The sequence below is a fragment of the Neovison vison genome, chromosome 3 (assembly GCF_020171115.1).
Source record: "Neovison vison isolate M4711 chromosome 3, ASM_NN_V1, whole genome shotgun sequence".
Classification (NCBI taxonomy): Eukaryota; Metazoa; Chordata; class Mammalia; order Carnivora; family Mustelidae; genus Neogale; species Neogale vison.
The window spans coordinates 179,446,001-179,460,101 of record NC_058093.1 but is presented as its reverse complement, the minus strand read 5'-3'; the positions used below and the strand labels follow the sequence as shown (position 1 = coordinate 179,460,101).

At 38.2% G+C, this 14,101-nt stretch overlaps 1 protein-coding gene across 3 annotated transcripts in view; it reads right to left on the bottom strand.

The window, feature by feature from the left end:
- Nucleotides 1-14,101, bottom strand: part of ARHGAP28 (Rho GTPase activating protein 28) — a 209,536-nt gene that overhangs the window by 147,432 nt on the left and 48,003 nt on the right. The window contains exon 1 of one of the 3 annotated variants that reach the window (XM_044243371.1): nucleotides 6,155-6,317. The exons of the other annotated variants lie outside the window; for them this stretch is intronic. The gene's annotated coding sequence lies outside the window, so the exon portion shown is untranslated. Of the gene's footprint in view, nucleotides 1-6,154; nucleotides 6,318-14,101 lie in introns of those variants that run through there. 3 annotated transcript variants of the gene reach the window in all.

The window sequence follows — 14,101 nt, the reverse complement described above, 5'->3', positions numbered from 1 at the left end:
CTGAGCCTCATAATCGGATGGAATAACTGAGGTTTAAGAGAAAAATTCACTAGCTGACGATTATTGCATTACTAAGGAGTACAGTCCAGATTTGCACATAGTGTATCCATTCCCAGAGCCTCGCCTCTCAATCACGATATCATATGTCACTCATAAAGTAGAATTTAGTACATGTTTTGGGAACTAGAAAGAGGAGAAATTATACTCCATTAAGGTTCAAGAAAGACCTCAAGGAGAAGGATGTGTAGGATTCTGACTGGCAGAGATGGAACAGGAAGGATGTGCATTCTAGGCTCTGGTGAACAAAGTCACAAGCCAGGCAGGTGCAGAGAACGGAGTGGGATGGACGAGGAGTCTGGTTTGGCTAGTGCTACAATAGAAAGCATAGTTGTGACAACTCTTCAGATGCCACAGGAGAACACTGTGGGGCTTTAACTAGTAGGCTGTACAAAGTTTTCTCAACAAGGTAACATGAGTTGAGATATTCTTTGGGAAGATTAGATTCTTTCTTTTAAAGCTTAGGAACTTTTTTCTCAGAAGATCATTTTCCTTACTTAGTCTAACAGACTATTTTGGATAATAATCCAACTCAAGAAATTCTCCACTGGGAGGCCTAAGGGACTGAAACTAGCAGGATGAAGCTTAATAGGAATGGGGATAAAGTTCAGGAACTTCAGCTGCCCATGTTTAGGATGACTGCTCCCTGGCAAGAATAAGGTTCCTATGAAAAAGATGAAGAGATTTTGGCTAAATTCAAGGTTAGTATAAGCTAAGAGCACGACATGGATGCCAAGAAAACTAAGTGGAAGATTAAGCAGCATAAAAGTATATCACACAGAAAGAGGAGATGATTATCCTAAACACAGCAGAATTGGAATTCAGCTCTGGGTACCACTAAGGGGAGATGCTGACAGCCAGGACTGATTTCAGAGCAGGATGGGTGAAGACAGAAAATCAAGAGGCTACACCACTTGTGAATGTTGAAAGCACTGGAGAAATTTAGAAGGCTCCAAGGAAGCATGATTACTATCATCAAACATTTCAAGAACTGTCTTGGGAAGAACAATCTGTTTAGAATCACAATACAAAAACAGAATCAACAAGAGGATAATATAACCAATGAATCAACTAATACTAAAGACAAGCTCTCCATTAGTTACACGGGAGGAGGGATGTTACCAAATTAAAGGAAGCAATCAGTGTTTAGTGGGCTCCCACAAGCTAGCCAAAGACAAGATAATGCTTTTAAAAAGAAAATTCACCTTGCTGAGTATGGGAGTATATAAATACTAGTCTTCAGGAATATAAATACATAGTCTAAGTATAGTATATAAATACACAGGCTTCAGGAATTTGGAGTTGTCAGTATGAAGGAAGTGGTGAGATGGGGAGAAGGGAGAAGGAGTTTGAAGCTGGAATTTGAGCTGGACTTTGACAGATGAATCAGTTTACAATCTGAAGTGGTCAAGTAACTGCCAAAAAGCCAAACCTTCAGTAAATAGATAGAATTGTAAACAGATTACTGAAAATGCTCATTAAGTCCACTTAGGGCTTAAGAACATACAATAATTCTCTCTAATACATTCCTTCTCATTTTATTGCAGTTTATAGGGGGTAATGTGATCCTTTCCCTTCTTATCTCTCAAACGTATCCCCCCCACACCCACACACACGCACGCACACGCACCAAGCTTTATATATTACTGTGGAAGAGTAACAGATATCACCTTCTCCTTCAAGACAATAGGTCAGAAAAGGAAGTTAGAGGTCAGAGAACAGAGAATATGGGGGTCCTATTAATAGGGAAAACAGCCTTACTTGACTGTTCAAAGTCCTACAGCAACTTCCACCAAAATATCAGTTTTCCTATTACCTCTAAACGGGAAAACACAAATAACAAATTTTGTCATTCCCTCAGCATTGTGAGGGAGAAAATGCCCAGGCCTCAAAGTCAAACAAATTTTGGTTCACATTCTTGCCCTGACACTCATCAGCTATATAAAATGTGGGCAAGACACTTGGCCTCACAGTACCTCAGTCCCCTTAACTGCAAACTGTGTATACCCACTCCTGCAGGAAGTTTTTGTGATGATAAAGGAAACAGTATTCATAAAATGCCTGCACCCATTCTGTAGTTCCACTCATCATTACCACCAAAATCTAAAGATTGCTAGCGGCAGACGTTTTGATAGCTCAGGCGTTTCTGGGACTTTGGAAATTAGACTTCGTGAAAAAGCTCCAAATGAGCTTGTCTAATATTGGCTTCTGATTTCTTCTACTTCATAGATTAAAAAGCAGTTTTGAAGGAATTGCAACCTCTTAGTGGTAAGGGATATCTATCCATTGACTTCCCTAACTCAAAAAGAGACTGCACTTTGGGTGTTTCATTTTGTTAGAAAAAGGAGGCAAGGAGGAGCAGCTGCAGCAGCTGGGGATGGATCAAGTGATAAATCCTGTCATTATTTTAACTAAAATACACTAGAAAATTCGTACCTACTGAGTAATTCAAGATTGGCAAAGAATGAAAAACAATTACGATGTAATATGCTATTATTTAAAAAGAAATCCTTTCAAGTAGGTAAACTGTGTTAGCCTCCATTTTAATGACATTGCCTCAAAGCATCCTGCCTGGAAGAGTCACATAGTTCCTCTGGGCGCCCTGCCCTGGCACAGAAGGCTGTCCCATACGCTCCTGCGAGGACAGGCAGCACTGTGTGGGGTTACTGCCTCCATACCTCCAGCATTCCTTTTGAAGTTTATGGAGGCATTTGGAATGAGCTCTGTAAGTTATGGGACAGGAAAAAAACATATCCTTAGCACCTACTTATGCCAGAAGTTTCAGATAGTTATGTACCACCTTAATATACAAATAACTGAAATATTGTGCCTGTCTTTTGAAACAAAATAATAGATACTTCATGTCCCAAATAGTGATTTCTGTTTAGTACCAGGTTGGATTCTTGGTCAAGTCTCCTTTAGGGTGATGAGCAGCTAGGCAGGAAATATCTTCATTTCAGACCCCAATTTTACTACTATGTATATCCACATGAGAAATTTGGAAAGTTTTAAGTCTTCATGTTCATTTAATTAAACACATCTGACATATGGAGCATTATGTATGGTAAGCTTCATACCTCACAGAGAGACAAGACCTGTTTACTCTGCTCACTTACAAAGAGAGTTTGCTTGGTACTTGAGCTTTGTAAACCTATCATTTATTCATCACTAAAGGGCCCTGGCAATGAATGTCCATCTCCTCAGCAGTGACATTGTGCAAACACTCCTCTCAATAGTTTTTGTCCCCTTAAATAATCCACAGGCTTCTATATCACTAAGAAACAATTCCCTTTTTCTCATCCCCCCCCCCTCCTGTTTAGATAAGCACTTGGGGGTGATTGTTCTCAGTGCAATCTTCTCTCAGCGAATGGTCTTATCACCAGGTCACACTATACCTTCAGAGATAGCCGAAAGGCTGTTAGACTCTGTCTCCCAAGATGGTGGTGCACTGCTTCCCCATGTCTTTACTATAATACCACTGCACATCTTGACTGAACTGGCTTCACCTTCTCCACTTTTGGAAAGTTTCCAGGCAGGGTCTGTGTTTACGTCAGCAAGACTGATTCAAAACACCACCTCTGGGGTTTTAAACAGGCTTTGAAACACATTCCTGCACTCTGCTCAACTCAGGTCAGTAGGAGGCTTTCCAGTAAATCTGTTACTTTACCTTGTCGTTCTACTTTTTACAAAGGGGCACTGATTTCCTTGAAGTTCATCTCATAAGTGATTTTACTTTTCTAAAATTTCTGCTGGAACCTTGGCTAATAGAGCCTTGCATTATTATGCCCATTGTCTTCAGAACTCCTTCTCTATGAAGATTCAGCTTGCTTAAGGAAGATAAGCATTATTCTGCTTGTTTGTTTGTTTTCCCCTTCAGCTTTAGGACCATAAAAATTAAGTTCTTTTTTATATTTTCCAATATAAGCACCAGTTTTGTCTTGTTAAACTTGCTTTTGATTAGCACAGTTGCTATTCAATTAATCCCTTAGTTTATAGTTTAACAAGTGCCTTACAAAATTTGTAAGAGATAGGATGTGTACAAAGGTGGTTGGGCAGGGGGCAGTAATTACATGCACAACTATGGGGGGGCTATCAAAACAAAACTGTAGAATTTAAGAATGATTTCTAAAAATAATGTAAATCCTTTTTACTTACAAGATTTAAAGTAAAAGAAAGACTCCCTATTAGTAATAATCATCAAAGCACACTAGTATAAAATTATTTTCACAAACAAGCACATCAAGCATATCCTAGACATTATGCTTGAAATGTATAGCCTATCATAGACCTTGGTTTTGCTTACCACACTCGGAAATCTAAAGGTAAAAATAAAAGAAAAGAAAGGCCTTACCTCTCTCAAATCATACCATACAAGAAAAGCAGTATTTCTCTAAATGGGCTTTCTCAACACACTCTAATCTATAAAGAAGGCTCAACAGGGCTAAAGGAGACTCTACCTTTGATTACAAAAGACATTAGTAAAACAATTTAAAAACAATGAAGAAACTATAAACACACCAGCAAAAATATAAAGATGATGCTACTTAACTAAAAAGAACTCCGAACACTCTGAAGCAGATGATTCTAATTTAAAGGAAATGAAATTCAAATAAACAACAAAAGCACCCGTCCTAATACTTCCCCTTCCTGTGAAAGGCAACACAAAGGACAAAAACAAGAGAAAAAAAAGAAAGAAAGAAAGACAAGACATATAAGGAATCACTGAAAAGGGGGTTGTATGGATAACAGTGCTCTAAAAATTAAACATGAAAGGAGGCTAACAGATACTGTGGAAACCTTTCTGGGAAGGGCTGCATTTGTGTTTCTTGAAATAGGCCTTCTGTTTGCTATTAATCAGACTAAGGCTGGCTTTGAGAGTATTCCATAACACAGGTAACGATTTCTTAAAAAAGGTATATAAAGGTGGAGAAGGTGGAGGCCAGGAAAAGATGAGAAGGAATGGACAAAGGCAGCACCCAAAAATCCCAGGCAATAGTACTTTCTGTAGGGCAGGTATGCAATGGGCACTCCCTCCCCAACCACCTGTCTCTTCTAGAAGCAGGGCAAAAACACAGCTGCTTCTAGTTGGCACCCTTTGTCCTAACATGGAAAACCAGAGGAAAGGCTTGGTAGCCTGACCAAGGAAATACATTAATTCCGCTGAAGAGTGGAAGTGCCTACTTGAGTAATGGAGTCTACCTCAGTAGACGTTTCCAAAATTAGATAATGAACTAGAAAGACTGGATTAGAGTTTGTTTTTTGTTTTTTTTGTTTTTTTGTTTTTAAGATTTATTTGAGAGGGGCGCCTGGGTGGCTCAGTGGGTTAAGCCGCTGCCTTCGGCTCAGGTCATGATCTCAGGGTCCTGGGATCGAGTCCCGCGTCGGGCTCTCTGCTCAGCAGGGAGCCTGCTTCCCTTCCTCTCTCTCTGCCTGCCTCTCTGCCTACTTGTGATCTCTCTCTGTCAAATAAATAAATAAAATCTTTAAAAAAAAAAAAAAAAGATTTATTTGAGAGAGAAAACACACACAGGGCAGCAGGCAGAGGGGCAGAGGGAGAGGGAACAAGAATCCCAAAGAGACTATGCACTAAGCATAGAGCTGCACATAGGGCTCTGTCTCAGACCCCGAGATCCTGACCTGAGCTGAAACCAAGAGTGAGACGCTCTACTGACTGAGCCACCCAGACACCCCTGGATTAGAGTTTTAAAGGCTCCTGCTCAAAAGCAGGAACTGGAATCAAAAGACCTCTAAACCATTCATTTGTATGCATCTATTATTTTAACTAATCTTCCCAAATTAGTAACAGGGCTTATCTACTCTTCTCCTTCTATATTTGAGCTTTAGAAACTTTCATCCACCCTGTAACAAAAATCTTTGGAAGGTTAAAAAATCAACAGTTTACTCTCACTTAACATTATGTACCTAAAACTTACTAATAAAACCATAAGCTCCACTTACTCATTCAATTAAAAATGGATTTTTAAAAAAGCTATAGCAACCATCTACTCTCTTCTTTCCTCTCTTATATGAAAGAATCAGTCTGAGGCAAGAAGCTTATAGCCCAAGTGATTGATCTAGAAAGTGCTCTCAACCTTACCTTTTAGGAGGTTAAAAGTCTCACGGATGATATTCTTAAGAGAGAAATACGGAACATCTGTGCGACCATGTGTCCTCATGGCCTAGAAATGGGGAGGCCATCCTCCAGCCCATATCCAACACCCCACACCCTCTGAGCACTGCCTCCCCCCTCTGAGACAGGACAGCACTGGCTGCCTCCAGCCCAGCGGCAAAGAAACAAAGGGCACTGGAGTTTCTTGTAGGAGAACTAATTCCCACTGCACGGTAGCTATTTAAAGAGGTAGTGCCTGTGGGACAGATTTGCCTCCCAGCCTTCCTGTTTGTGTCCCAGCTCCAATTTTCACCCATTTCCTAAGGAAGACCGCAAAGTGTAATCAGCCTCAAGAAGGCTGAGATTTATGAAAACTCGTGCAGTGCACAAGGGCAAGTTTTACAGTTTTCCCCTTTTCTTCTTTTCCCCACTAAACAGATATAAGGCTTTATTAAAAGTACTTTCAAAGTCAAAAGCAAACACTGTATGTACCATGATTTAGTAAGTACTTCTACTCCTGAAAGAATTTTAACCTGAAATGTAAGAACAAAATAATTTGTAGATAATTAATCTAACAGGTACCAAGCATTAATGCAGAGCAAAAACGTGCACCTTATGGTCAGAAGGCAAAGGCTTGATTCAAAAAACCTTTGGGATTTGCTAGCTTTAAGTAAAAAAAATTCACCCAATCTCTTGGGGCCTCAGATAAGAAATTTACCCCATCTCTCTGAGCCTCATTTTCTTTGTCTGAATAAATGGGAATAATAACATGTAGTTTACATGTCTACTGTGAAAACTGCATAAGATAACCGGAAAAAAGCCTATATTTTGCCTTATGTAAAAGATCATGTAGTCACTGCACAATGGCATCCAATTTCCCAGCAGCTGTTACACAGTATCAGTCATTAGTAGATGGATACAAAGAGCTAATACATCCCCTTTCATCTCTCCAAAATTATATTATGTATGCATTTGTTCACTTTCCTGTTGTCTGACTTCCTCACTGGTAATGAATACTTAACAATATTCCCAGGATCAAGAATAGCACTTATCATTTATTAATATACAATAAGTACTTGTTAAATAAATGAAGAAATAAATGCATAATTTCAGAAAAATCAAGCAAAAGGTTCTACACACATAAACCTGTAACACTTATTGAATTAATGAATGAACCACAACTTTTTTTCTATAGAAAAACATCCCAGAAAAAATGCAATATAATAGAATTTTAAGGAAAGTTGGAGCTCTGAAGAATTTTTGACATAAATATGACTATATGTTTTATGAGATCTCCCTGTTCAAATATATTATTAAGATGGTTAAGGTAAAGGCTTCTTACAACATGGATATGAGGTACAATAATTGGTATGAATTAATTCAGTGAAAGAGTTTACCTTAGTTTAGAATCTACCTAAAATCCTTCCTCAGGCCTCTTTGTTAAAAATGGGAACTCTTGGGGCGCCTGGGTGGATCAGTGGGTTAAATTAAATAAAGCCGCTGCCTTCGGCTCAGGTCATGATCCCAGGGTCCTGGGGTGGAGGGAGCCTGCTTCCCTTCCTCTCTCTCTGCCTGCATCTCTGCCTACTTATGATCTCTGTCAAATAAATAGATAAAATCTTTTTTAAAAGGGGGGGGGGACTCTTTTCCTCTGCTGCCCGTCAAGTTCTAGTGTGATGGCAGTGGGACTTGATAAGGACTCATTGATTTTTTTTTTTTTTTTTTTTAAGAGCATTACCCAGACAAGGAGGATAAAAGCCTGGTGTCCCTTGTGTTTCTTATGATCCAACTACTAATGTTTAATATGACGTAACAACATGCTGGGAGACAGGAGAGTCTCAGGGATCTGAAACAACAGATTTAGTTTTGAGCCGTCACATCATTGCCTCAATCCAGTTCAGGCCAGGTCAGTCTACCAGAGACTAAAAATCAATTTGTTGAGGGCTGCTCATTAATTTATCATGCGTAAAGAAGAAAGTTACTATAGTGGATACTTGTCCATTTTATTAAATTATTAAGAGAGGAAAGATCTTGCATCTTAAAAGATCATGTGAAACATAATTCCCTCTAACTTCTAAGGATTTCTCTTGCTTTAGCTTGAGAAATACGACCTTCCAGGTCTCTCGTCCTTTACTCTCTGCCCTCTCTCTTGGCTCCCACTTTATAGATAGAATAAGAGCTAACTAGAGATTTTTTGGGAAGTGTTAAAAAAAGAAAATAAGGATTTGAAGCTTCTCCCTCTGGATGAAGTCGTTTTGGTTCTGCAATATGAGGAAGCATTTCAGACTCACTGAGCCTGAAAGTTGGGTCGCTTTTGGCTAACAAGAAAGAATCTCTGAAGAACAGAGAGTGGTGGTGATATAAAAACAGAATTTTCTGCCTTTAACCAGTATCTACACTGCTTTTCTGAGCTCAGAGTTTCAGACATAATGACATGGTGTTTGCCACAAACCTACTCCTCTCTGACACAGCTTCCCCAGGGCTAAAGGCATTTTTAATTGAGTAATTACAGATACTAAAGTACTCTTGAAATAGATTTTTTTGACAGCTTCAGCAGCAAGGCTTTCTCACCTTACATGTACCTCTGCCCTGACAAACACCAGTCCACAGGGAGCTTGTAAGTTCAACTACGAGGGTTATCAGATGTGGCTTAAATGCCTCCTTGAACATGTACATTTGACCCTGGGCGAGGGGAACAAATGGTCGAAACTGCCATCCAACAGTCATCTGATGTAAGAAGAACCCTTGGAAGCACCCACCTGAAGGCTCTGCCATCCTCCCCTGGGGATTCTGATGTACCACTAGGTCTATCCCGGAGAACAGCTTTATTGCCCTGGTTACTGACAGACTTAATCAAGATAGCACTGTGTATTTGGTTAGCAAACAAAAAGAAGATAACTTTAAGTTACTGATTACAGGGTTCTGCTATGCTATTTCTATTATTATATAGTCTCAAGTATATATCTTATTTCAATAAACATTTGCCTCATGCTACAGAAAACATAAAAATCAACCTTTAAGGGAGAATAATAAATAGGCATGACTAAAGGGAGCAAATATCATAGAACACATTATTTCAAAATCTGCCATTACTAGGTATGTACACTGCACAACAGAATAATAATGAATGTTTCCTTTTTGCCATCTGTTGTTCTATAAGACAGCTGATTTCCTGTGAGCTGATTCTAGTAACTATGATTAATGAGGAATAAAATAAGTAAAACAAAGTTACATTGAAAAAATCAATCTTATTGATAAGAAAATATTTTGATGGCAAGTTAATTCTAAGAGGTTAGAACTGTTTCTTTTCCAAAATGAGAGATAAAGAAGATGATTGTTGTTCCTCCTTTTCTCCCTCTCAACTTGGTCTGGTGAGGGGCTCTGAAGACATAATATGTGTAAGCACAGGGTTCCTATTCTCAATCAATTCATGAACTGGTAAGACAGGTACAGAAGTAACTATAGTACAAATGTAGTGTGTACTAAAAGGGAAACATAGCTTAATATCAAGAGTGCAGGGCATGAAGTTAAGAAGGACATAGGTCTAAATGACTTTGCCATTTGCACAATGTATGAGGTTGGGCAGTTAATCCTTCTATGCTTTGTCTTATTCATGATAATACAGAGGTCATATTAGTGCCTGACTCCTAGGACAATGGTGAAAAATAAATGAATTTTGAGTATAAATCCTTAACAGAGCATGTTGTTTTTCAAGTCTTCAATAAATAACACTGATGCAAAAGAAAAAGATTAAAAGAAATACTTAAATTGCCATGGATATCCAAAGGAGAAAGACGATTCCATCCACAAACAAGAGATACAGAATTTTCTAGCCAGGACACTCCTCTCTTGGGATAGTTTGAATGTACAGGTTATCCTTGATGTGTAACTGGGGAAAGAGTACCTGGAAAGAAGAGGGGCTAATGCCACCTCTTATCTTCCAGTTCCCATACCCGCTTCTTTCTGAAATGTACAACCAAGATCCTATGTCCAGTCTCAGCCTGTGCCAGTCCAGGGCACAGTAAATGACCTTGGAGTCTCTTCTCTCCCTCCCAAAAAATTTCTTCTTGTTCAACAATGGAGATGTTCTCAAAGGCTACCTTATATGTAAAAGAAAACATCCAGAATATTCATAAAAACTAAAATTTCTGTTTCTAGTCATGATGGATTAACTGGGAATGGAGTAGCCTTCCTGCTATTCAACTGGAAAACTGGATAAAATATGTGAAAAACTGCTTATAAATATTAGAAGAAAGTAAAGATGTGATCCCTGGGAGAAAGGGAACAACTGAGATGAATCCTACAGTTATCCTAGCTTTCATCTTGGATGCACATTCCAGACTGGAAATGCAGTGAGAGGAAACTCAAGAATACTGGGGTCTCATTGAGTTCAGGGACATAGAACAGAGTTCACAGAGGTTAAGGGAGATAAAATTTTCTAGGACAAATACCAAAGAGGAAGAAGTTATGCAGGCTCAAGAAATTCATATAAGGGTCTCCTTGAGTTTGTTGTTAAATATAAGTCACACATCAACAGGGTTAACTTCATAATGCTAGACAAAAGACAAACGAGGATCTTTAAGTTAAATGATTCACAGATATTGCAAAGAGCTAGGAGACACCTGAGCTTTTAATAGCCAGACTAGAAAGTCTGTGTTGAGCACTTGGGGCTTCAGGTCCCAGCCCCAGAAGGGTCTATAGTAGCAAGATAACTTTGAAGTATCAGTTTAGTAGTATGGCTAAGTCCACCCTACAGTAAAGGTTACAGTAGACCTGCCCACACAAACCTTTCAAGAGAAAGACGACAAAATTTACACTGAATAAAAACAAATCACAAATCTAGCATTCAATTAAAAAGAAATCCTACTCATGCAAAGAAGCAGAAAAATGAGATTCAGAAACAGATTCCAAATGACATAGTCGAGGAATCAGCATAGAAGGACAATTATAAATATGCTCAACATACTGAAGAATTCAAAGGAAATAAATGAGGAAACAAATAGAAAATTTAAAAATGAGAATTTATAGAAATGAAAAATTACCTGAAATGAAAATAAACTAGATGGGATTATCGGGACATTAACTGCAGAAAGACTCGTATCTTTGAAGACAAGATAGACAAGATAGAAGACAAGATAGACAATACACAGAGGGAAAAAAGGCTATAAAAAATGAACAGCTTCAGTGATTTGTGGGATGATATCAGAGTGGATTCCTAGGATAGGAGCCAGAGGATAAAAATGACATATAGAAATAATGGCTGAAATTTTTCCAAATTTGATGAAAACTATGAACTATAAGTCCAAAAAACTCAATGAGCCCAACAAAGATAATACAAAGAAAACCACAGCCAGGCAAATATCATGACACAATTGGTAAAATCCAGAGATAAAGGGAAACATCAAAAACAGCAGAGGGGAAATATCAGACATAATATACAGAAGAACAGTAAGAATAACTGCAAACTTCTCATTAAAACAACACAAGAAAAGAGTAGTTGAATAATATCTTTAAAGTATTAAAAAAAAAATGAAAGGTCATCCTAAAATTCTATATCCAGTGAAAAATCCTTCAAAAACAAAGACTAAGTAAATACTATCTTAGACAAACAAAAGTACAAAGAATTCATGACCAGCAGATCTGCATTACAAGAAATGTTAGAGCAAGTTTTTCAAGAAAGAAAATAATACCAGATGGAAACTTGGACCTGCACAAAAGAATTAAAAGTGTGGACACTTGTAAATTTGTGAGCACATGAAAAATTAAAGTATGTCCTTGTTTTTTGATTTCTTTAAAATAAAATCGACTGTTTAAAAACAAAAATAGTACCAGTGTATCATGATAAGCTTTTTGATGTATGTACTAACATTCATGACAACAATATCACAAAGGATGGGAAAGAGAAAATGAAAGAATAAAGCCATAAGGTTCTTAGATTACACATAAAGTGATACATTATTTGAAGGTGAAAAGTGATAAGCTTAAGTGGCATACTGTAAACTCTAGAGTGACCACTAAAAATAATGGATAAACAGCTATAAGACAAGACTGGAGATAAATGGAATAATAAAAAATATACTTAAGTAATCTAAAAGAAGGCTAGAAAGGAGGAGAACAGATGGGATAAATAGGAAACATTTAGCAAGACAGTAATATTAAACCCAACTACATAGGCTGCTTATAAGAAACACACTAATTAGGGGCATCTGGGTAACTAGGTAACTTGAGCCTCTGACTCTTGATTTTTACCATGCAAACCTTAATCATAAGAAAGCTTGGATGGACATATTAACTCAGACAAAGGAGATTTCTGTGGCAGTTTGTGTCCTAGGGGAGGCAGATGTCAAGACTAAATTAGAGGTTCAGTAGATTTATTTGGGGAAACACTTGTGCAAGACAAAGGTAAGAGAGAGCAGGACTGGACAAGGAAAGACCTTCAGGAATGAATGCTATCTGACACCAGTGAAAGGAGAGGAGGCGAAAGAAGATTTGGGTTGGAAGGGCCTCAGGCTGCAGTGCAGGTGCAAGTGTCTCAGCCAGGCTGATGGGCAGTCCCCAGCAGATACTGCCCAGTAGAAGACCTGGAGCTGGACAAAAAGAGCCCAGCTCCAGGATCATGTTGTGCTCGGTCAAGACTGGCACCATCCTGGGGAGAACACCCACAAGGATGGCAGCTAAAGTCATGGGCTAAGTATACTACTTTTTGGAAAGGAGTTCTGAATAGCACGACTCTATGGCAGCCACAACTTTAGAACAAGGGATATGACCAAGGGCAAAGCATTATTTCTTAATGATAAAAATCTGCTTTCATAAAGAGAACCTAACAACCTAATTCTAAATATGTGTGTACTAAGTTATAAGACTTCAAAATATTTAAAGTCAAAACTCTAAGAACTAAAAGGAAAAACAGACAAAAACAGACATCTCTATAGAGATGTAGAAATGTATATAGATCTAGAGATGTCAACACTTCTCTCTCAGTAACAGAACAAGTAAACAGAAAATTGGGAAAAATATAGAAAAGTTAAACAACAGGATCAACCATATTAACTTAACAGATATTTCTAGAATACTCCCATCCAAAAGAGCAGAGTACATATTCTTTTTAAATTCACAGTGCACGGGGCCCCCGGGGGGGCTCAGTTGGTTAAGTGACTGCCTTCGGCTCAGGTCATGATCCCGGAGTCTTGGGATCAAGTCCCACATCAGGCTCCCAGCTCCATGGGGAGTCTGCTTCTCCCTCTGACCTCCCCTCTCATGCTCTCTCACTCTGTCTCTCTCTCTCTCTCTCAAATAAATAAATAAAATCTTTTTAAAAAATAAAATAAAATAAATTCACAGTGCACATCACCAAGATAAATCATATGCTTGGCCATAAAACAAGTGCCAATAAATCTTAAAGGACTTAACTCATAAAGTATGTTCCTTGACCATAATGGACTTCATCTAGAAATTGGTGAAAGAGATCTAAAATATGCCAAAATACTGGGAATCAAACAATATCCAAAATCCAAAAGCTTACATGAAAATGACAAATCCCCTGAGAGATATAAACTACTAAAACTGACAGCAAAAGAAATGCAATCTACCATATTTATTAAAGAAAGTGAATTCATAATTTAGAACCTGCCACAAAGAGAACCCCAGGCTTAAATGGCCTCACTTATAAAACATAAAAATGAAAAAATATCAAACCACAGAAAATGGGAGGCATAGGGAACTCCTCCCAGTTCATTGTAAGAAATCAGAATTATCTTGATGTGAAATCCATACAAGACCTTAAAACTAAAACCAACAGACCAACATTGTTCATAAACATAAATACAGAAATCCTCCATAAAACAAGAGATATCAAATCTAGTAATAGCTGATGACAACCTGTATCTGACTGCTAATAAAGTCTATAGCAATATGACTGTTGAGTTGTATTTATGC